Here is a 25,695-nt window from a genome sequence, read left to right as displayed (position 1 = left end):
CATTTTTCAACATGTTTGTTGGTTTACTCTGGCTGCACACAATGCTGTAGATATTTATTTAATTTTCTTTTTAAATGTCATATGTTTATTTCTTGAATCATAATTGTTACACTACCTTATCAATATACAAGAATTAATAATGAAAGATCGTAAGTACAAATTTATGGGGAATTAGAAGACTGAATGCTTCAGAAAAGTGTATTCTTGAGTATTTTCTTTCATAGAGGCTAAGAAACTTAGGTCACTGAGTCACACTGATAATACATTAGAATCATATGATGATCATCATCATTGTCAAATTAATTAATTAAATGATAAATATATATCAAAAATAGGTTTCATATATTAATTCTTAGCAATGAGAACATCATTTTAGAGGTGCTAGAATTATCTAATGTATAACAGATATAAAGATTATAGCAATAAAACCTAGCTCTTTACAACACAGAGTATTAACCACTATACAATCACGGCGAGCTACCAAGACACTACTAGCTTTTCAATGTTGGAAGAAATAAGCATATTCATTTTTGATGTTATAGATATGGAAGTAGCAGGCATATTTGATGTTTTCCAGTCTCAGTGCAATGCCTCAAAATGAGAGATTTGAATAAATAACTGCAATTGTGCAGTTGACTTTTAAAATGTAATACATTTCATGTTAACTTGAATTACTTGTATGTTTATTGCATTGGTATATTAAAATTAACTGTACTATTATAAAACATTTCAAACTATTGAGAATAGGGTTTCTTTGAATTTCTTATTCACAGTACAACTTATTAAAACGTAGGACTTCCCACAAAAACACAAAACTGGAAGCCATAGTACATACACAAAGAACTTACAAGGTAAAAAACAAAATCAATTAAAAAACATAAATAAATACCCAGGTCTTCCTGCATGTTAGGCAACCATGCTACAACCAAGCTTCATCCCCAGGACTGTTGTGCCAAGTCCTCACTCATTCACTGCCTTGCTGATACTGATCACAGTGGAAAGCTCAGGTCATAGACCAGTGGATTTGTGTTAGTTCTGTTACTATGGGAGAATATCATCATCGTTAGTAACTTAAAAGACAAAAGAGTTTAGTTCAGTTTATAGTTCCAGGGATAGAGCTCATCATGGTAGGGAAAGCATAACAGCAAGAGATTCATGCAGTCCTGCCATTAAAATAGCATATATTTCACCTACATAGGGAAGGGGGTGTAGAGTGGTGTGGACAAGGAAGCTTCAGAGCCTGTTTCCAGTGACATACTTCCTCCAGTAAACCAAGCCTACACCTCTGATAACCTCCCCTTCGGTGACACCAAATGGGGACCAAATGTTCAAATGCATGAGCCTCAGTGGGCAGGGTGGGTGTCTCACTCAGACTACCATATAATTCAAATGATCAGTGATTAGCAGGTAACAACCTTCACTGTGTGAGCATGTAGATGAGGATGAGTTGGTCTGTGGAAATCTAGCCAAGTTCTTCTGTGGGATATCTAATGGCATATTGTCGCTATACTTGGCTTAAATTATTTACCTCTGAAAGTACTATCACATGAAGAAACTAAAATAAAGTTAATTTTTTGTGGAAGCTATCATTTTCCACTTCTACTGCCAGAATTCAAATGCTATGAAAATCATAGACAGAATAAACTTCACTGTTAAATAGTTGCTGTGTTTGTATATCTATAGGAGTCAACTATGTTCATGTGAAAACCACAGGCTACAATATTTATCTATTATTTGGATGTTTTTGAGCATGAAGCTTTTCTATAAAGGCCTTCCTTTTATGGTAGTAAATAAATATATTTTGCGTACCCAATTTACAGTAGAGATATGGCAAGAAATACAAGGCATATCATACACACACACACACACACAAGCATATATATATATATACATATATATGTATATATATATATCCATACCACAGTTATATAAATAGGTAACCTCATGTGATTCTTTGATAAAGTTATATATACTTCTATATGCGAATACACTGTGGGTTTACATTTCTTGGCATCTAAGACAAGCAAAGATACTTTATGATTCATTTATGGAAAATAGAATCACAATGAGCAATTTAACATGAAAATGTTTTATCCTGACTTTCACTCTAAAGTGGAAGGATCCGATGGTCCAATACTTCAGTCAGGCTGTGATCAGATATGAGATGAGGGAAACACATAACTGTAGGGAAAGAGATTCATCACCTTCCACGATTTGGCTTCCTACAATAGCATCAGTAAAAGTCAATGAGGCTGCTTAAATGTCTGAAACCTTCACTGGTCTTTAATGGAACAATTTACACTGTGTTGAATTTTGCCATTAAACAATGTGGTGTTACCAATTATTATCCAATGTCATTTAAGAAGTTATTACATCCATTACATCTATCACAGACCAAATAATTAAGTCTGAATTTTAATGTGGTTTCTCATCAATTTCTAGTGACACTTTCCATCCAAAAAAATTAGAAAGTCAAATTCAATCCAGGTAATGCCAAAGTAAATAAATAGAAGAAAATAAAAAATAAAATGCTAAAGGAAATCCAGAAACTTATTTTTGTATAAATATATATATATAGACAGACAAACACTCATACACATAAAATAATTTTTAAAAAACTGCTGATATACCTGTGGTATTAGAAGAGTAGATTATTAGTATATATCTTCTAAGACTACATGTATTCTACATTGAGAAGTCAGTGGAAAGCTTATTATTAATTTGAAAATCTGCGAAGGTATTCAATACCTACCAACTCATATCATGTACAGAGCCAACAACCTGGATGAAGAATGACTGTCAAATGCAGACATGGCTATGCCGCTGGGCTCTGGGACACCAGTCTATTAGCTTCTACACTGATTTCTCTGAGATCCACTTAGTCACAGGGTCAAAAAGTCTTTGATCTAGAAAAACTATACTTAAACCATCATTCTTTTGATGAGTTCTTTATGTGCATGCAAACATCATAATCCTTTAATTTATTTTTGTACTATGTTAATGAATAATCTATCATCACAGGATGAAGTCGTACCATGGACAAGTTAATCAGATGGAAATTAGCATTTGTTATGCATCCTATTAGTGGTAACAGATGAACTAATTTAGGAACATACACATAAAACATATGTGGTACACTATTGATTATACAACAGTCTAGTCAATAATCATGTGCCTGTGATCTAAAACCAAGCAAAGGCAACGTTAGAAAATCCAGCCTCTTGAGTCTCTGCATGTCAACCAAATAATAAATGATAGAAATACAGGATGATTCTAGATTTCTTTAAAATTAAGAGACATGAAAATCAGATGTCCTACGTTAACCACAGGAGAAAACATTTTAGGGGGTATTTTTGAGACCGTGAGAATATTGACATCCTTCCCTCAAGAATGGATTGAATTAAACATCAGTTCTGCATTTTAGTTTTGTGTTAACAACAAAATCACTTAGGCAAAAATAAGAAACAAACAAGCAACAACAAAACAAAAGAGTGCATGATCACCATTGGAAAAATCCATTGTCATCACTGACAGCAAATTAATAGCTTCTGCTCACACATTTTCATTTGTATGCCAGGGATAAACACTGATCTACTGCCCAGGGCCCCACAGGTTGCCCAGGACTCCTCACTGACTCTCACATTCAGGGGGTCAGGATCAGTCCCATGCTGGCCTCCCAGCTGTCAGCCTGGGGTCCAAGAGCTCTCCCCCTTGTTCAGATCAGCTGTCTCTGCTGGTTTTGCCAGCCCATTCTTTGCCAATTTGCTCATCGCACCTCTCTCTCTGTCACTGGGTTCCATGGGTTCAGTTCAGTGTTTAACTGTGGGTGTTTGCCTCTGCTTCCATCAGTCACTGGATGAAGGCTACAGGATGGTTATAGACATCAAGTTCATTATCAGGAATGGGCATTTAATGTGGTCTCTCCACTATTGCTTAGCTTTCCAGTTGGTGCCATCCCTTTAGATCACTAGAGGTCTCACTGGTGCCAGATCTGTCTTCTAACCTATGAGTCCCTCTTCCCCCTATTCTACCCCCCACTCAACCTTCCTGTTCCCCCATGACTTACGCTCTCTTCCTCTTCTCCTGTCTCTTCTTCCCAGCTCCCACCCCCCCACCCCTTGCCGTGTTCCCTATCTGTTCAGAAGATCTTGCCTCATTCGTCTTCTCTGGAGTACCATGCATATCTCTCTTAGGTTCTTTCCTGTTTCCCAGACTCCCTGTCAGTGGAAGTGCAGACTTGTACTATCCTGATCCATGTATAAAATCCATATATGAGTGAGTACATACCATGTTTGTCTTTTTGTAAATGGGTTACCTCACTCAGGATGGTTTCTTCTAGTGCCATCCATTTACTTGCGATTTTCAATATTCCATTGTTTTTTCTGCTGAGTAAAACTCCATTGTATAAATGTACCACATTTTCTCTATCCACTTTTCAGTTGAGGGGCATCTAGGTTGCTTCCAGCTTCTGGCTATTACAAATAATGCTGCTATGAATATAGTGGAGCAGAATAAACGAGGCTAAAATGGCCAAGAGACACTTAAGAAAGTGCTAAAAATCCTTAGCCATCAGGGAAATGCAAATCAAAACAACTTTGAGATACCATCTTACTCCTGTCAGAATGGCTAAAATAAAAAACACCGAAGACAATTTATGCTGGAGAGGATGTGGAGAAAGGGGAACACTCCTCCACTGCTGGTGGAAATGCCAACTCGTACACCCACTTTGGAAATCAGTATGGAGATTCCTCAGAAAAATGAGAATCAATCTATCACAAGACCCAGCAACTCCACTCTTAGGCATATATCCAAAAGATGCAAATTCATACAACAAGGACATCTGCTCCACTTTTCTTTATTCTTTAAAAATCATAGTCAGTTGAAAGTGTCTGGCCTCCAGGACAGGTGGCAGGAGCCTGAAGTTTACTGTCCAACAGCAAGAGCAGGTCTGTGTTCTCAGATCTCAGCTAACCCAGACATAGGAGTGGAGAATTCTCATCAGGGCCCAGGCCTGCCTATAGTTTACTTAGTCACCCCCCAGATGGGGAAGTCCTAAGCAGGCACTTAAGAACAGTTCTTAACCATGGGGCTTGCTGCTTTTCCTCCATTTCATAGAAAACAATGAGGACTGATGCTCACCTGGGGAGAAAAGCATCTCTCCTGAGGATAAGAAAGCTGTTAAATAGATTAAGCCTGCACCAAAGACCTGGTGGAATTGAGTTGTTCCACTATCTGTGGTGTTTCAACTTTGAAATGATGGAGAAATATACAATTCCTTTTCATATCCATGTGTTCTGTGGTCTTGATAATTGTGTGTGTGTGTGTGTGTGTGTGTGTGTGTGTACACTTTGTATCTCTTGGTAACAATGCCAGGTAAACATGTGGATCTTTATCAATTGCACCTGACTGTCCTTTTGACTTTCCTTATGACATTAGTAGCTGCTGTAAGTTGATTAAAATCATCTCCATCGACAGAGAATGCGAAGATTCCCTTATTCCTTTGCTCATTTTCAACTGTTTTCTCATTACACACGCACACACACACACACACACACACACACACACACAAACACACACAGCTCTCCACTAGCTTATTTATCTTTCCCAGTTGTCACTTATGTGTGTGACGAAAAGTAAAAGCTTACAAAATTACACATGTCACAGTGATCTCCTTCATTCAGTTCTCTGAGATTTTATGGCTGTGTTAATATTTTGTTATTTAGGTAATTGTGGTATTTTGGGTAATGAAATACTGAAAATGCTTTAAGGTGACTGTTGGTTTGCTTCATAATCAAAGAAATCTTGTATATTTTAACCTATTTGTGACATAGATTTTCTTCCAGTGTTTGATGATTCCACTTAGTTTACTTGAGTCAGTGATTCCTCTGGAATTTAAATTCTGAAGGGCTGCAAACTTGTTAAATATCATTACTTTCACTAAATGGTAGATTATTACAATATTTGTTGCATAATCTAACTTTTCTTAATAGATTTAAACAGTCATTTTTTCCTTATAACAAACACTGAAAGTTAATACTCAAAAAAGCAACACTATAAAAAAACACCAGACTGCAATAATTTGCACTACTATCACAGAACTCCAGTTAGATCTTATATGTTCATGTAAGAGATTTCATTATGAGATGAAATTTCAGACAACATAGGTTTTATAATGATGTTGAGAGAGTTCAATAAAGAACCAGCAAAGTCCACATTAAACATCCAACCCTAATAAAATGTAATTATAAAACATTTTGTTTACCCTCTTACTTTCTGACTCTGGGAAAAATACAAATTACCTGCAAGATTTCTTTTTAATTTTCCCTTTACTAACAATGATGTAAATTATTATTTCTTAAAATTATTCCATAGTGGGCTTACAGACTATTTACATGTATTAAATAATTTATCATGAATTTTGATATACAATGGCTTGATGCTGAAATTAAAATTAAAGAAACTTAAGGAGAAAGAAACTCTGATTGGAAGATGTTTTTCTGTTGATTTCTCTTGAATTGTCCCTCAGATAAGAGGCTCTTCTCTGAGGATACATCTGCAAGACCCTCACAAGTTTAGATTCATAGGAGATTCTTAGTTCATTCAATACATCAATGGGGTGTGATTGCTACTTTCCTAGGCTGAAAGGATGTAAAACTACATTCAAATTATTCTTCTGTGTATAACTGCAGAGTTTCAAGTCAGATGAAACAGAGAAAAAGAAAAACACTGTTAGTCAAATTGCTGCACCTGCCCATTAAAAGCAGTGTTCTGATTTAATTGGAGGCTCAGTCAGAGAGAATGTAGAATATTTTACAAGGAAATACATTTCATGAATGAAGTGCTTACAGTGTGTCAGTGAACTCTGGTCTCTGGACATCTGTGGTGAAACTGTGGAAGACAATTGATGCTTCTGCAGTGAGGAGATAATTAAGGCTTAACTCAAGCCAGACCACTAATCAGATCCAAGAGTCTCTCCAACCAAAATACTATGGAAGGGCTTCTTAACAGTAACTTTAGCCAGTGATGCTGAGTATGAAGCATCACCTTGCTTACTGATTGGATGGATTTGGTAACAGAGAAGAACACTCCAGTTCAAGAGCCCCTATCATTTCCTGACCATGCCATCTTCTCCTCTTGTTATAGAGTCTTTGGTGGAGCATAATTTAAATCTGTGAACCAAAATTCCCAAAAGCATTTCTCTTTGCCTATGCCTCACCTTAATCATCTCATTGAAAAGATACCAACAATATTCTTAAAGGAAAGCCAAACAGCAAGAATGCCAGGGAGAAGCTCCATGCCCTGTACAGCCTGTGTAAAGAGGAATCAAAGATTAATCCCTGTTTCTGTATTAACATAAACTTGAAATAAGGACTATATTTTCTTCCTGAAAATATGGCTTATATTTTTCTTATGATTAATATATATGGAATTTTATTTGGTGTCTTGATTTCCATAACTATGAAAGGCTTTGATAACTCTTCCTAAAATCATATGTGTCTCACTCCTGGTGATCCATGGCTTACACAGCTACCATGACTGCAGGTCAGGCTTTGTGTTCCACACTGAGCATGCCTGAGTCCTTGGGTATTAGACTGGCTTGCTGACTATTCCACTCTTTGGTTCTTGCTTTTTGCATAACTTTGCTGATAGAGTGGTCATAGAATTAAATGCAAATCTCACCCCCTCCCCTTGGATTCTCCTGCAGAGTTCTATGGACTGCTCTTTGCCTACTTCCCTTTTTATTATCTCAAATCAAGATTTACCCTAGAAAGGCAAACAATTGATTTTCCCTGGATTTCATGTAGTTTTCTATACTTTTATTTTCTACTTTATAATTCTGAACATTAATTAAAATAATGTCATAGAAACAAAATGATATGGCTTCATTGGGGATTGAAAACCCATAAATGAGAAAGAAAATGAATGAGTACATAAAATTCTAATGAGCAGGTGTCTTTAATCTATCCTGGAAGAATAATTAAGCTTAGATATATTGTTACTTAAAACGAATAACTTAAGATACTTATATGAAGTATTACATATAAAATTTGTTATTAATGATCGATAATAAATTATTATAAAAGTAGCAAGGAGATTAATTCATGCCTGTGTTCAGTCACATGATTTGGTAGCTATTATATTCAGGTAGTGTGACAACCACTAAGAGATAGCCATGAGCAAACACACAAACACCTTGCTTTTCTAAGAGAAGATATCTGGATACAAAGATCGAAGAGTTCAGACAGTAGTAAATACTAGAATGAAGAAGGAAGATGGAAAGATGGATACACAGGCAAACTGTGATTAACTGGAGTGATAAGGAAAGTACACCTGATGCATCCTGTGCTTGGGTATGTGAATAGTTCTGTGGTGATATTTTGCTTGAACTAATAAAGCCTGTCTGGGGAATCAGAGAATGGAGCTTGCCTCTAGATAGCCACAGAGATCTGGAGGTCTGTACAGGCAGACAGGAAGTGACACATAGCTGGGTAGAAACAGGATATAAGCAGGGAGAAACAGAATACAGCTGGCTTCCCTCAATGGTGGGTGGGTGGGTGGAAGTATAAGCAAAATAATTCCTAGTCTTCTCAAGTTTTGTTGGTAATGTCCCTTATCACAGCAATAGAAGGCAAACCTGGTAAGAATGGGAATGGTGGCACCCTGGGAAAAACTTCCTGGTTTAGTCCTCATTAGACCACATACAGACTCTTGTCAGATGGCTAAAGGAGTATCTGTTGTCTAAAGGTATGACATGACTGTTTTCAGTCTACCACCTAGTTTGCATGTAGTGGAAATAATTTGTGCATTTGGAGAAGCATATATGTCTTTCTGTCCATCAAAACATTTTCTTGGTGGTCACTGTCAGCCTCATCCAGATGAACAACTAAATCATGAGTAGATAAGCAGGTGCCATCCTGAAAGCCAGATCAGAACTGGATGAAATCCTGGCTGTAATGACATCAATATACAGGCGTACTGGACATCTGTGTCCCTCCTCCTGCTAGACACCCACTGTTCCTCAAGAGATAGAGGCGTGATAAATGCACAGCACACTAGACACACCAGATATCACCAGATATTCTGGTTCAGCAGGTCTGAGCTTGGGCCCCAGAATCTACCTCGGAACCCCTTTTCTTGTATTTCATATTATTGGTCTAGCAGTCTTGCTTTGAGAGTATCCATGCATAACCTGGTAGCTCTCAGGTGTCATCTTTATGTGCTTGGGATTTTTCTAGGAGGTAGGGTTGAATGAAGTATTCCAGACTAAGCTTTTTGATGCTAGCAAACAAGTCACTACTTTTGTAATTACAACACCCAAGGAGTTAAATATTCCTGTCACTGTCAACACATTGGAGATGAGAAGAGAATGTGGAGTGTACTCAGTATTGATGGCCTTGGAGGTAAACAAGACCAGTAGCATCTGGCCTCTCATGTGATGCCCTTTCTGCATAACTGTTTTAGATCTGTGATCTTGGAATTCTGCTCTGGCACCTTGCCAGGCCCCAGACATCATAAAGCTCTTAAGGATCTTGGAAGATGTGCTACCAGATACTTTTTGTAAGTGCCTTACAACTGTTGTAGTTAAGTGAAAATGAAAAGGAGAAAAAGTCTCTTGGGTCTTATCTTTCTAGAGCATCATCTGCCGACATTTCTCATCTGTAGGCATGCCTTATTCATGGGATGACCAAAGTTCTCAAGACACACCTTCTGGAGATGAAGAAGGCCAACCCTTTATAATAATTACTTTGTGGTATAAAATATGACCGCTGTTGAGTTAATGTTTCACACCATACAACCCAACACTTAATCAGCAAGAGGGGAGCAACTGACTTGTCCTGATGCCCTTTTGAGGGTTACTTGTGACTTTTTATTGTACAGCACAAATCTAAGGTTATTGTTGACTATGAGGGTCCAGCCCCCAGTCAGATCCAGGATAAGCAAAGAAAATGCATGAGTACAGTGATAACGATAGCTTAGGAAAAGTTCTCATCTCTCCAATAGTTAGACCTCTTTTTTTCATTCTTTTTTATTTTAATTTTAAATAGCTTGTTCTGCATGTCAATCCCAGTTCTCTCTCTCTTTCCTCCTCCTGCACTCCCCCAGGGACCAAGAAGCACAGATGATTTCTGATGGCAACTTCCTCTTTATTTCATCTAGAAAATATCCTCTCTGAAAGATCTGTCTTACTTTCCTCCCAATGCTCTCTTCAACAGCTTCTAATCACTTCTACATCTTTCTGTTTCCATGCTCTCTGCAACCCTAGAGAGTGTGAGCCAGCCCCTTCTCTACCTTATACTGAGCCAGTCTGCACCTAAAACCATGCCCAAAATGTATGACTACCACTACCCATTCATTGCCAAGGCAAGATGCCACTACATCTTTCTTTTTCTGCCTCTCCAGTGCTGCCCTGCTGCCTCTGCCCATCCCTCTCTGCCTCCCTTCATCACTACCCTCTGCTCTTTGACTCTCTTCTGTCTTATCCTCTTTGTCTCTCATCTGTCTCACTCTCAGACTTTTTCCTATGCTACCTCTGCTGTCTCTTCTTCAAAGTCAAACTCTGTAAATAGAGGTTGTTTTACAGGGACCCACTTAAACTCAAAATATAAGTTAAATGACGTAGTTTCTCTCTGACTAGGAATGTCACAATGTCCCATGGAGGTAGCTCTAATTTGATGAGAGTTTCCAGACAGAAAATGAGATTGGAAACCAAGACTTAACAATAATAATCAGCTAGCTGGACCTTGAATGGTAAGGAGTATGTGCAGACTAAAGTTGCTTAGAACTCTAACTTTGAATCAGTAAACAACACCTGGGAGAATGATTAGTGTATTTGTCTCTATGGGCAACCTGCCAGCTTTGAATCTGCTGTGGTCTTGGCTATCTATGCAAAAGGCTGTCTTTGTAGCTGAGAGGTCTCCTATTTCAGGCTGAGTTATGAAAATATCCTAGTATTATTTCTGTTCCATCAATATTATATAACTTGAGCAAAGAACCATCCTCAGCTATCTGGGTGCACAATAAATGGAATATATACATTAGATAATCACATAAGCAGTGGTAATACACCAACAGCTGTTATTAGGGAAGAAATGAAGTTCTTAGGGGAGAAATGAAGTGACTCATGAGAGAAATTACAGACAGGAGCAACTGGTTTCCACAGCCAATGATGTTTGCCAGGTAAGGCTTCTCACCATGGAATCATGTGCCTATTGGGTTGGCTTGTTAAATACTAATTGTCACCTGCTGTATACGCCCACGACAGCACTCTGCATGAAGTCATCATATTTTTCTCCATGAGACATGAAGGAGGCAGAAGAGCAATCATGTGGATTTAGATAGAAAGCCTTCCTTCATGAGACATGACAGATTATGGAAGATTGCTAATGGTTGGGGAAACTCCTCTCTCCCCTGTTTTCTAGAACTGATGTCTTTTAAAAGTTCCTGTGTTTCTTCTCATATTTGAACTGGAGTATTGGGTTTACAGACATTGACAGTAAGAACAGCAATTACTTCATTTCGCATGTAGGACATACATTGCAAATGTCAATGTCATTCCATACCCATCAGTGTCATTCTGATGTGGTGGAGGGAAAACTCTTCTGTTCTCAGTAATTTCACATTCATTTTCCAACTTTAACTTATAATTTCATTTGATTTCTCTACCATTTTCTTTCCGTATGCAATACTGCTACTTTTTAAACATGTTTTAATGAACATAGTACTCTTCAAAAAATATACATAAGAAACAGGAAGCGTTCATGTGACTCTAAACTGTTAGGTTTTTTCTTCCCAGTTAGTATTGTCATCCATGGTAATAACTGATATGAGCTAAGTAAATTTAGGCATGTTAATTACCAACCCTGTTTCAACTTCTTCATATGCAGACAGAACTAGTGACAACAACTATGCCATGAGCTTTTTTGACGATTTAGAGTTATTAAGACATACACATAGAAATTAGCAGGAATATCTCATAATTTTGAATCAAATTTGAGCTGCTGACACAACCTATGCTATCATGAAATATTTGCCTGAAACTCACTGCTCATGGCTCATCCCACATTTATTCTTTCACCTGACTCATTTTTATTTTTCAAAGTATTCTTAGTTTTTTTTAACTTGTTTTTTTGAAATCATTCAGTAAATCATATCCTTTGAGGTCAGTGATCTTCATAGTACCGGTGTCAGTCTACAAGGGAGTGGAGTGACTCTGAAACATTAGTTCACCAGATCTGTGTCTTAACAATGCATTCTCTCTACCTAAAGGAAGGGGTTTCCTCAATGTAGGTCAATGTAAATGATGTGTGATCACTCACAGAGCACTTGATCATGAATTTGACTGGTTTTCTCTTGACATTTTCTTCCACAGGTCCATAATTCTTGATGTATGATGTGACCTTCTTAGGAAGTATGGTGGACTCATCATCTTTGAATATATACCATGATTTCTGTAACATGGTGTTTCTCAGTTCCCTGAGATCTAGTCTCCTTTATCAATGAAGCCTAGTTTGATTTTGACATTTACATTCTACTTTATGGCTCAAGGTAGAAGAGGTCATGGAGAAAGAGGCCAGTGACAGATAATCTGGGCAGCCAGATAATTCACACATTCCAACTGAATACTGCATGATAAAAATCAGAACCTTTCCAATGTCAGCCATCACCCATAACAATGTCAGAAATTCCAGAGGATTCCCCCTGATTCACAGTCAGGAATGATAGAAGGTCATGTTCCAAGTTCAGTTCCTCACTAGCATTCCAAAGTAGTCACATGAGAAGTTACCCATCTCGAAAGAAGAATCTAAAACCTTTGTGGGGAAATGGAAAAAAGTAGAGTTCATTATGTTATTGACAATAGTCAGGCTCAGAAAGACTAGTATTTATTGCATATTCTTTTTCATAAGAAGATTCAAGACTTTATGTAGATGTATGTATGTATGTACATACAGACATGTGTGTGTAAGATATGGAAGTAGAAAGGTAACTATGAGAGGGAGAAAGCTCATAGGGAGAAGGACAAAAGAGAAGAATGAGAGATACTTAAATAGAGGCAGAAGGAATTATTTGAGAGAAAATAATCAGCTAGATGACAAAAGAAATTAGAGGGTAAAAAAGAACATATAATGCTGTATATACATGTGAAAATGTCACAAAGAATGTCACCATTTGTATGCTAAATAAAGGAATTAATAATTAAAAAATAACAGAGCACAATCTCTATTCTCATTGGATAAATCATCTACCTCTTTTCTACCATGTTAAACTAGAGTCACTTTTTATTATCAGTCCTTTAAAAATTATTATTAGGTCCAAAATATACTTCATTTTTGGTGACAATAAGAGGTATCTTACTCGGGTTCCTTGGCAATACTTTTGTGGAAGGACTGGAGAGATGGCTGGGATTAAGAGGGTTTGCTGCTCTTCCAGAAAACTGGTATTCACCCTACCATCATATCTCATGTCTCAGTTATGTCTCAAGCAACTAGCTCTAGGGCATTCAATACCCACTTGTGACTCCAGGTGCACCCGTATCCATGTGGCTTTCTAAGCACATAATACTTAAAATAAAATAAAAGAATTTCAAGAGCATAATTTAAAGATATTTAAATGCTATGTTCATAGTTCAAAAATTATTACTCCCTTAAAATTTCAAATTTACTGCATTATAACTAATCAACAGAGTTTATTGATATTATTGTATACATTTCCATGCTGCTTCAAGTAAGATTTAAAATACTTTATTTTGCGAAAAAGTGATTCTGTTAGCTTCTCAAAAGAAAAATACTGTGACTAATTTCCTGTTATAATTGATCATAAATCATCTTGAATTGTAGACTTCCACATGAATATATAGTTATCATTAAAATTTAATAGAGTTTAATATTCACAGTGTGTCTAAAATTAATTCCAACCTAAGTAAATCCACCACAGAACGTGTGAAATAAATGTACAACTAACTCCACTAATCACATGAATAGTATCAGATTGTACTAGCATGGAAATTTAGCGTAGCATTCTTCTAAAAAGCATTGAAAGAGAACACATTTATGTCTACTGGATAGTACAAATTGTTGATATAATATAAAAATTATCATTAATTTTATGAATAAAGCAAAAATTCTCCAATGTCAAAATGGTATACTTGTATTCTGAGTCCTCAAAACACAGAACTCCCCATGAAGAAGTGTGAGAAGTAATAAATCACTGGTACCTCATCCCCAAGTAAGTTTAGTATATGCAAATAGTATCTCATATTTTATTTGTACTTGATAGGCATACTAGCAGAAGAAGCATTTTATATATATATGAGATTCAAGGGAAAGTAAGAAAGTAAAACAGTTTTGGTTAGTGTCTTAGTGGGTTACAATTACTGTGAAAATACCATGACCAAAAGCCAGATTGGCTTATACTTGTGTGTTGCTGTTCATCACTGAGGGAAGTCAGAACAGAAACTCAAACAGGGCAAGAGGCTGGAGACAGGAACTGAAACAGAGGGCACAGAGGGGTGCTGCTGGCTGGCTTGGTCGCCATGGCTTGCTCAACCTGCTTTTTATAGAACCCAGTACCACCTTCCAGGGGTGGCACTGTCCATCATGGTCCCAGCCCTTTCCCATCAATCACTCATAAAGAAAATGCCTTACAGGTTTGCTTACAGTCTAATCCCATGAAAGCATTTTTTTTTTCAATTCAAGATACCTTCTCTCTGATGACTCCAGCTTGTGTTAAGCTGAAATAAAACTAGCCAGTACAGTTAGTAAACTCTCTGCAATTACACAAAATATGTTACAATATTAATTACCTTTCTAATCTGAGTAAAATAAAAAACAACAACATACCTACCAGCAGTAATGGGAGCAGCTTAAACCACATTTTTGAGTCTCACAGTTTCAGAGGAGTTACATCTCATCATAGTAGACAAGAAATTGCTATATGAATGGCTTCATCTGAAGCTACAGGAGCCTATGCTGGACTTAGATGATATGGACCAGTACTCAGCAACAGCAGCTCAAGCTCAGATGTGGATATAACCCAAAGTGGGCTGATTCTCTCAGATAGAATACATTTGGAAGGTTCTATAACCTTCCAAAGCATTACTACCAACTGAGCTTGTGAGAGACATTTCATATTAAAATGTAATGCTTATTGGATATTTATACTATCATTATTTGAATATATAATATGTATAACATCAAAATAACATATTTATAATATCAAAATAGAAACAATAAGCAAAGGTAAACATCTGCTGTTGGGGGGATAGCAAGTATCCTCTATTTTGAAAGGTTATATGAAATCTACTGACTGTTAATGAAAGCCAGTCAATGGAAAACAACCATCGATAACTGAGCAACTCACCAGCAAGATCAATTTTTCTCTCATGGCTCATGGTTATTGCTCTCATTACCAAATGAAATGCTAATGATCTATCGCTAGACAAAGAGTGTTTTATTCATATTTTGGGAAGTCTAGAATAACAGAAAATGAAGTGCTCCAACCATATATGGGAGCTCACTAACATCTGTTAATAAGGGCATGTTAGCACAGTGCTCTGGGTCTGAGACTTCTATCTATATTCCAGCACGACCAGCATTTTAATCTGTATTTTCTGTAATCCTTTTTCCTCATTACTATTGGGAGATAGGACATTTAATTTTAAAAGTTTATAACAAACCTGCAAACACTTAAAAGCTGCTGTCTACATGTGCTAAATATGCTGTAGACCCAGGCATGCAGCAGGAGGGTAAGGGCAGACCATCCAGGCAAGGCACACAGAGAAATGCACCTTTGGAGAAGAGGAGGGAAAGAATGGGTCTAAGATGTGAAGGTAGGAGGAAACTTCCAATTGTCCTTGGGAAATATCAGATAGTCGTACCATGCATTAACTTCATAACCTGTGGGTGGAACCCTGAGAGCCACATATGCTATTTTGATGAAATTGGAGAACATAGTAAACTCACTCAGTATTTTTATTTCAAGTCACTTAAACAAAACTTACTATTAAAATTGTGAAATAGTATAGGTACAGAGACTCTAAATTATCTTAAGACATATTAATATTGGCTACATAAAAAACAGGAAAAATAGCAAGAGAGATTTCTATTTCCCATAGGAAATACTCATCCCATTGACACAGCCATCACATGTGAGTTTCTAATTAGACAACACATTATAAAATGGAATGAGAAAAGATGCTTCCTACTTTGGTTAGATTTTTGTCAACTTGACACGATCTAGAGCCACGTGGGAAGAGGAAGCCACTGTTGAGGAACTGTCTCCATTGGACTAGCCTGTGGTCCTGTCTGTGGGACATTGTCTTCATTGCTAATTGATGTGGGAGTACCCAGCTGACTGTGGGTAATGCCAATCCTAGGCAGTTCATCCTCAGTTGTGCAAAATCAAGAAAAGCAAGCTATGGAGAGCAAGCGAGTATGCATCACTCCTCTCTGGTCTCTGTTTAAGTTCTTGCTCCATGTTTTTTTTTACCTTGGCTTCCCTAATGAGGGACTTCAGTGAATAATATGCCTTAAACCCTTTCCTCCCCAAGCTGCTTTTGGTCATGATGTTTGTCATAACAACAATAGTAGACAAATAATGGCACTTCCATTAATCACAAATTGCTCTCAATAGTCACAGATTATCGTGACTAGAAGAACATCCTGATGTTACATTTTGATAAATATTTTTGGCTCTACACATCAAATAGAATATTAATTAAATCTCCAAATATGATACACATTTGAAAAAAATTTTCCGAATGCTTTAGTTACCAAATCACAGCACTGGAACACAAGCAGTTGATCCCATCTCTTCCCCACCACACAAAACAATAAAAATAAAACAGTAAGATAAATTTAAAAGGGCCAGGAGTACTTACAGAAGTAAGAATTTCATGCCTGGGATTTTTAAAGGCATTTCAATTAAAAGCAAAAAACTATAATGTTGTGTCAAGCAAAAAAAAAAAAAGATTCAACAAATAATGGGGAAGTCCTGTGTATATGTCAATAAAGCACTGTTGGCCAATAGGGAAGCAAGATAGGTGGGACTGGGAGTCCAGGAGGATTCTGGGTAGGAGAAACACAGGAAGTCAAGATGTAACCGCCCATAGGGATAAGAAGCCTGGAAACTGCTCCGGTAAGAGAAAAATAGGTATCTATGATATCAATCATAGATATCAAATCATAGGGGAAATAGATTTGTATTTAAAAATAGACATTAGCAGAAAACTAGAGGCTTGCAGGGGTTGTTAACCTACATCATAGATTTAATACATTAGAAAATAAATAATATTATTCAAAATTTACAATGACAGCTTGAGGCTGTATTTAGAAAATACTATGTACAAAATTTATTGTAAGAATTTAGAGGAATGAGCATAGAAATATTTGCCAACAGATATGAAGTTTTTCTTGTACAAACTAACAAACTTTTAAAACCAGTTTTATGGATTTTTAATTTTTTATTAATTAATCATTTAATTTTGCCACAGCCTGATCTCAGTTTACCCACCCTTCTTTCCCCTCTTCCCAGTCTCTCCCTAAACCTTTACCAACCTTCCCCCCTCTACTCCCTCTCCATTCCCCTTCAAGAAAGTACAGGCCTCCCATGAATATCAGCCAATGGAATATCAAGTTGCATCAAGACTAGGCACCTCCTCTCCTATTAAGGCTGGGTGAAGTAACCCAACAGGAAGAAAAGGTCCCAAGAGCAGGCAAATGTAAGAGACAGTCCATGCTCTCTCTGTTAGGAATTCTGAAAGAAGACCAAGTCCCACAGTTGTAACATATGCAGATCATTTCCTTCTTCCATCTCTCCCAGGTATCCTCTCTCCAATTCCTCTGATGCTTCCTCACTCTCTGATTGATAGCATCATTTTCTTTGATTATTAATAATATTTAAAATTATTGTTACAAATATAAATGCAGCCTGCTGATTAATATAATTTTAATTTATATAAAGCATCCTACAAATGAATTTCAGAGGTCAGAATGAAAGACCCCTACCCAGTGCCCCTTAGGAAAAGAAAAACAAGGCCAAGCCATTGCCTAGTGGAAAAACCCAGACTAGGTGCCTCACCCTCAAACAGGACGTCAAACAGGATGTCTGTGATCACTATAGCAGTCATGGGACCCAGATACTAATTGCTGAAGTGTGCTGGGGTCTTTCATGTAGGAAACCTAGTTCTTGGCAACTACTCCTGCCCCCAAGATGATCTCAGCCCACACTTAAGTAGCCAATGAAATACCTGTTGCTATGCTGATACTTATGTAACCATTAAAACTATAAATATTGTGCTCCCTGCATGCCCGGTATGCTCTGCACCCGAGTTGCAGTAGCATCCGCAGATGCCTGTGTACTCAATAAACCACCTCTTGCTTATTGCATCCAGTGGTCTGGCCCCGGCGCTTTGTTGCCGAGGTCTTCCAAGAATATTTAAGCAAATAGTATGATGTAATAAGATAAGAAAATGGTACCGTTTAGTATCACATTTAAACCAAATTGCTCTGTTTGCCAGAAAAGCAAAACAAAACCAAAAACGTGTGGTGTTAATTCTGTAATGACTATCACATGATAAAGAAAGGCCCCAGAAAGTGTAACACAGGGACGGACCCTTCCAATCATACATAGCCAGGCCACCTGTCTGAACATAGTCTCCTAAAAGCAGGACTGGAAAAAAAGACAGTTATTAGCGGAAATGTTAAAGCATAACTAATTATGTGAGCCGAAGGAAACTAATCTTAAGAAAAAAAATCACAAAGACGCATATGGATACAAACCAGAGATTTCATCTTTAGGAAAGAAAGGAAAAAAATCAATTTCCTGTTCCCAGTCTCCAGCGCTGAGGCCCCAGGTGTTAGGGGGACTGGGCAGACACTCAGTGTCCCAGGGTTCTCCTGCCAGGATGAAATGAGAGGCAGAAACAGACCTGGGGATCAGCTTCTGCACCTGCACTGAGTTTCCCTGATCTCTCTAGTGACTGGCCAGAAGAAACAGTCTGTAGCCACCAGGCACAGTGGTCTGCGAGGCCTCAAAGGCCCTGGGTATCAGCTGGTCTGGGCTTCTGGATTCCACACAAAACTCTGCTTTGATTTTCCAACCAACTACTGCTAATGGTCTGGGCATGAACTGCACTTTGATTTCAAATTTAATTTTCCTTTTAACTTTGTGGATTTTGAAGCTATTAGATGCCAACAAATTTATACATTTCATAGGTTTCTAGCATCAGTCTCTTAATATAATTAATGTTTTTAATTTAATAATGCCTCCAGTCTTTTACAAGTAGCTGATAATTTTGACATTAATCCCAGCTCTCTTTGAGTTCATGTGTTAGAGTATGTTTTTATCATCAAATTATATTGCTTTATATTTAAGTGTTATATTACAGAGAACATTCATTAGTTTTTTTTAATTTAATTTGGAGAAATGACATCCATTATACAATTTTCATACTTTGTTTTCTGGGTGCTCCTTGCTTATCCCACCCAAATCCTATGAATTTCATAATTGACTGTCTAAATCTTTCGATTTTGATATCCAATTTTATTTATTTGGGTCATTTCTCTTTTGGCTAGTTTCACTAAAATTTTTCCAGTCTTTTCAAATAAATCTTTAAATTTTGGTTTTTTTATATTTTTTCCTCTATTATGTTAATCAGCCTTGAATTTTTTTCTGAGTGGGTGTTTTGCCTGTATGTATATTTGTGCATACTTGCATGTCTTGTGTTAGTGGAGGCCAGAAGAGGGTGTTGGATCCTTTCAAACCTGAGTCACAGATGGTTGTGAGTCATCTAGTACCTGGAATTGAGCTCAGGTGCTGGATGAGTAGCCATTGCTCTTAAATTTGGAACTATCTCTTCAGACCTCCTCAAACCTGACTTTGTTCATCTCCCCAGTTCAGTTTTATGGTTATTTCTTCATGTTTAACAAAACTTTAAGGTGCATTATTAACTCATTAATTTGAAATATCTAAAAAATTTTGATGTATGACAATACTATCAGTTTGGGTTTCTAATGTTTCAATGAAACTCCATGACCAAAAAGTAAGTCTGGGAGGAAAGGGTTTATTGGGCTTAAACTTCGGCATTGCAGTTGAACACTAAAGAAAGTCAGGACAGGAACTCAAATTGGGAAGGATCCTGGAGGCAGGAATTAGTGATTACTGACTTGCTTCCCCTGGCTTGCTCAGTCTGCTTTCTTATAGAACCCAGGGTCAACAGTCCATGGATGGCACCACCCACCATGGGCTGGACCCTCCCCCACTGCTCACTTAATGTGAAAATTCCTTACAGCTGGATCTGGATCTCATTGAGGCACTTCCTCAACTGAGGCTCCTTTCTCTGAAGACTCTAGCTTGTGTCAACTTGATATGCAAAACCAGCCAGCCCATAACTGCTATAACTATTTCAGTAAGGTCTGTCTTCATTGTTTCCCACGAATTTTGGGTTGTGTTGTTTTCATTCTCATTCAATTCTAGATTTTTTTTATTCTAAGCTTTATTTTTAATGTCTAGTTTTCATAGTATTAGAAACTACTATGTTGGTACGTACACACACACACACACACACACACACACACACACACACACACATCCCAGCATGGAGATGGGAGTGGGCAGGAAGTCCTACCAGTGGCTGAGGAGCTGTTAGTAAGTGATAGCTCCTGAGAGTTGGGGAGTCAGGTTTTGTTATTGATGTTTATTGTTGCTGTTTTAAGTTTATGGCTCCTGGTTGGTTAAGTAGGTGCCAGTGGTAAGACACACATCCAAAAGTGTATGTCCAGGACAGATGGGACTCAGTTGGTGACAAAATGAGTACACAAATTAGTGTAATGAGGGAAGAAAGATATCAATCTGGGAAAAGTTGCAGTAAAGGAATGAAGATGATCAACATACATCATAGGAAATTTTCAGAGAACAATTCTTTTTTTTTATCTTTCCTTGATAATGAAATTTTTTTTATTAATATTTTTTTTATTTTCCATTTTAAATTTAGATAAGAAACAAGGTTGCTTCACAAGTCAGTACGAGGTCCCTCTCCCTTTCCCTCCCCTCCTCCCGTGCCCTCCCCCCCATCCCCCCCATTATCCCCTCATTCCCCCAGGGAGGGTGAGGCCCTCCATGGGGGTGTCCATAGTCTGTCATTTCATATAGGGCAGGGCCTAGACCCTTCCCCAAGAGTTCAGGGTGAGAGTGCACCTCACATTGTTCTATGGGAGTCCAGAGACCGTGTGTATACTTGGGATGGGTACTGATCTGCTGTCCAAGGCTCAATAGATTACTTAGGCCTCCTCACTGACACCCAGATTCAGGGGGTCTTGATCAGTCCCATGCTGGATTCCCAGGCTGATGCCTGGGATTCAAGAGTTAACCTTTGTCTGGTCAGCTGTTTCTGGGGGTTCAACCAGCCCAGTCTTAATCCCTTTGATCATCAGTCCTCCCTCTCTGATACTGGCTTTCTTGAGTTCAGCTCAGTACTTAACCAGCCAGTAAATGAAGTTTCTGTTTCCCAGACTCTCCGGCAATAGGATTGTAGGCTGGCACTCCCCAGATCTATGTCTAAAATCCATATATGAGAGAGTACATGCCATGTTTCTCTTTTTGTGACTGGGTTACCTCACTCAGGATGGTTTCTTCTAGTGTCATCCATTTGCCTGCGAATCTCATGATTCCATTATTTTTTTCTGCTGAATAGTACTCCATTGTGTAGATGTACCACATTTTCTCTATCCATTCTTCGGGTGAGGGACATCTAGGTTGCTTCCAAGTTCTGGCTATTACAAATAAAGCTGCTATGAACATAGTGGAACAGACATCTTTGTTATATGAATGGGCATCTTTTGGATATATGCCTAAGAGTGCAGTTGCTGGGTCTTGTGGTAGGTTTATTCCCATTTTTCTGAGGAATCTCCATACTGCTTTCCAAAGTGGCTGAACCAGTTGGCACTCCCACCAACAATGGAGGAGTGTCCCCCTTTCACCACATCCTCTCCAGCATAAATTGTCATTGGTGTTTTTGATTTTAGCCATTCTGACAGGAGTGAGATGGTATCTCAGAGTTGCTTTGATTTGCATTTCCCGGATGGCTAAGGATGTTGAGCACTTTCTCAAGTGCCTCTCAGCCATTTTAGACTCCTCTATTGAAAACTCTCTATTTAGTTCTGCAGCCCACTTCTTAATTGGGTCCTTTGGTGTTTTGTAGACTTGCTTCTTGAGTTCTTTGTAAATTTTGGAGATCAACCCTCTGTCAGATGTGGGATTAGTGAATATTTTTTCCCATTCTGTGGGCTGCCTTTTTGTCTTGCTGACTGTGTCCTTTGCCTTACAGAAGCTTCTCAGTTTCAGTAGGTCCCATTTATTAATTGTTGATCTCACTGTCTGTGCTACTGGTGTTATGTTCAGGAAGCTGTCTCCTGTACCAATTCGTTCAAGGGTACCACCCACTTTCTCTTCTAAGAGGTTCAGTGTGGCTGGATTTATGTTGAGGTCTTTGATCCATTTGGACTTAAGTTTTGTGCATGGCGATAAACATGGATCGATCCGCATTTTTCTACATGCCAGTCTCCAGTTATGCCAGCACCATTTGTTGAAGATGCTTTCTTTATTCCATTGTATATTTTTAGCTTCTTTGTCAAAGATCAGATGTTCGTACGTGTGTGGGTTAATACCCGGATTTTCAATTCGATTCCATTGGTCTGCCTGTCTATTTTTGTGCCAATACCAAGCTGTTTTCAGGACTATAGCTCTATAATAGAGCTTGAGGTCAGGGATAGTGATGCCTCCGGACGTTGCCTTGTTGAACAGGGTTGTTTTGGCTATCCTGGGTCTTTTGTTTTTCCATACAAAATTGATTATTGTTCTTTCAAGGTCTGTGAAGAATTGTGCTGGGATTTTAATGGGGATAGCATTGAATCTGTAGATTGCTTTTGGCAGGATTGCCATTTTACTACATTGATCCTACCTATCCAAGAGCATGGGAGATCTTTCCATTTTCTGAGGGCTTCTTTAATTTCTTTCTTTAAAGATTCAAAGTTCTTACGATACAGGTCTTTCACTTGTTTGGTTAGCGTTACCCCAAGGTATTTTATGTTGTTTGTGGCAATTGTAAAGGGTGATGTTTCTCTGATTTCTCTTTCAGCCCTTTTATCATCTGTATATAGTAGGGCTACTGACTTTCTTGAGTTGATCTTGTAACCTGCCACTTTGCTGAAGGTGTTAATCAGCTGTAAGAGTTCCCTGGTAGAGTTCTTTGGGTCATTGATGTAAACTATCATATCGTCTGCAAACAGTGAAAGTTTGACTTCTTCCTTCCCAATTTGTATCCCCTTGATCCCCCTTTGTTGTCGTATGGCTATAGCTAGAACTTCAAGTACCATGTTGAAAAGGTATGGAGAGAGTGGACAGCCTTGTTTTGTTCCTGATTTTAGAGGAATTGCGTTGAGTTTCTGTCCATTTAGTTTGATGTTGGCTGTTGGTTTACTGTATATGGCTTTTATTATGTTTAAGTATGTCCCTGTTATCCCAGATCTCTCCAAGACCTTTATCATGAAGGGGTGTTGGATCTTGTCAAAGGCTTTTTCAGCATCTAGTGAGATGATCATGTGATTTTTGTTTTTCAGCTTGTTTATATGGTGGATTACGTTGATGGATTTTCGTATGTTGAACCATCCCTGCATCCCTGGGATGAAACCTACTTGATCGTGGTGAATGATTGTTTTGATGTGTTCTTGGATCCGATTTGCCAGTATTTTATTGAGTATTTTTGCATCAATGTTCATGAGGGATATTGGTCTGAAGTTCTCTTTCTTGGTTGTATCTTTGTGTGGCTTGGGGAGCAAGGTTATTGAAGCCTCATAGAAAGAGTTTGGCAAAGACCCTTCTGCTTCTATTGTGTGGAACACTTTGAGAAGAATTGGTATAAGCTGTTCTTTGAATTTGTGGTAGAATTCTGCACTGAGGCCATCTGGACCTGGACTTTTTTTGGTTGGGAGACTTTTGATGACAGCTTCTATTTCCATAGGGGTTATAGGTCTATTTAAATTGCTTATCTGTTCTTGATTTAGTTTTGGCAAATGATAGCTGTCCAGGAAGTCATCCATTTCCTTTAAATTTTCGAATTTTGTGGAGTGCAGGTTTTCAAAGTATGACCTAATGATTCTCTGGATTTCCTCAGAGTCTGTTGTTATGTCCCCCTTTTCATTTCTGATTTTGTTAATTTGCGTGTTCACTCTCTGCTGTTTGGTAAGTTTGGACAAAGGTTTGTCTATCTTGTTGATTTTCTCAAAGAACCAACTCTTCGTTGCATTGATTCTTTGTATTGTTTTCCTGGTTTCTACTTTGTTGATTTCAGCCCTCAATTTGATTATTTCCTGGCGTCTACTACTCCTGGGGGAGTTTGCTTCTTTGTGTTCTAGAGCTTTTAGCTGTGATGTTAATTCTCTGGTATAACTGTTTTCCTGTTTCTTCATGTGAGCACTTAGTGCTATGAACTTCCCCCGTAGCACTGCTTTCAAAGTGTCCCATAGGTTTGGGTATGTTGTGTCTTCATTCTCATTGAATTCGAGGAAGTCTTTAATTTCTTTTTTTATTTCCTCTTTGACCCAGGGATGGTGCACTTGAGCATTATTCAATTTCCATGAGTTTGTAGGTTTTCTGCAATTTGTGTTGTTGTTGAATTCTAATTTAAGGCATGGTGGTCTGATAAGATGCATGGAGTTATTCCAATTTTTTTGTAGCTGCTGAGGTTTGATATGTTGCCAAGTATGTGGTCGATTTTTGAGAAGGTTCCATGTGGTGGTGAGAAGAAGGTATATTCTTTTTTATGTGGATGAAATGTTCTATAGATATCTGTTAATCCCAGTTGGGTCATTACTTCTATTAGACCCTTTGCTTCTTTGTTGAGTTTCTGTCTGGTATTCTTGTCTAGTGGTGAGAGTGGTGTGTTGAAATCTCCCACTATAACTGTGTGGGGCTTTAGATGAGATTTAAGTTCTAATAATGTTTCTTTAACGAATGTGGATGCCTTTGTATTGGGGGCATAGATGTTCAGGATAGACACTTCATCTTGGTGGGTTTCACCTGTGATGAGTATGTAATGACCTCCTTCATCTCTTTTGATTGATTTTATTTTAAAGTCTAGTTTGTTAGATATTAGGATTGCTACCCCTGCTTGTTTCTTGGGTCCATTTGATTGAAAAATTTTTTCCCAACCTTTAACTCTCAAGTAATGTCTGTCTTTGAGGGTGAGGTGTGTTTCTTGTATGCAGCAGAAGGAAGGGTTCTGTCTTCGAATCCATTCTGCTAGTCTGTGTCTTTTTATGGGTGAGTTAAGGCCGTTAATATTGAGGGATATTAATGACCATTGATTGCTCATCCTTCTTCGATTTGCGATGGTTGTTGGTGGTGGAATTATGGGTGGAATTTCACCCCTTTGTTCTTTTGGCTGTTGCTAGAGAGGGATTCTCTAATGCCTATGTTTTTCTGGTTGTAGTTAGCTTCCTTGGGTTGGAGTTTTCCTTCCAAAATTTTCTGTAGGGCTGGGTTAGTGGACACATATTGGTTGAATCTAGTTTTGTCATGGGATATCTTGTTTTCTCCATCTATAGTGATTGAGAGCTTTGCCGGGTGTAGTAGTCTGGGCTGGCATCCATGGTCTCTTAGTGTAGGTAGAATATCTATCCAGGACCTTCTGGCTTTCAGAGT

This window comes from Mesocricetus auratus, unplaced genomic scaffold (assembly GCF_017639785.1).
Source record: "Mesocricetus auratus isolate SY011 unplaced genomic scaffold, BCM_Maur_2.0 Super-Scaffold_100015, whole genome shotgun sequence".
In the NCBI taxonomy this organism is placed as follows: Eukaryota; Metazoa; Chordata; class Mammalia; order Rodentia; family Cricetidae; genus Mesocricetus; species Mesocricetus auratus.
This window is presented reverse-complemented; position numbering follows the sequence as displayed.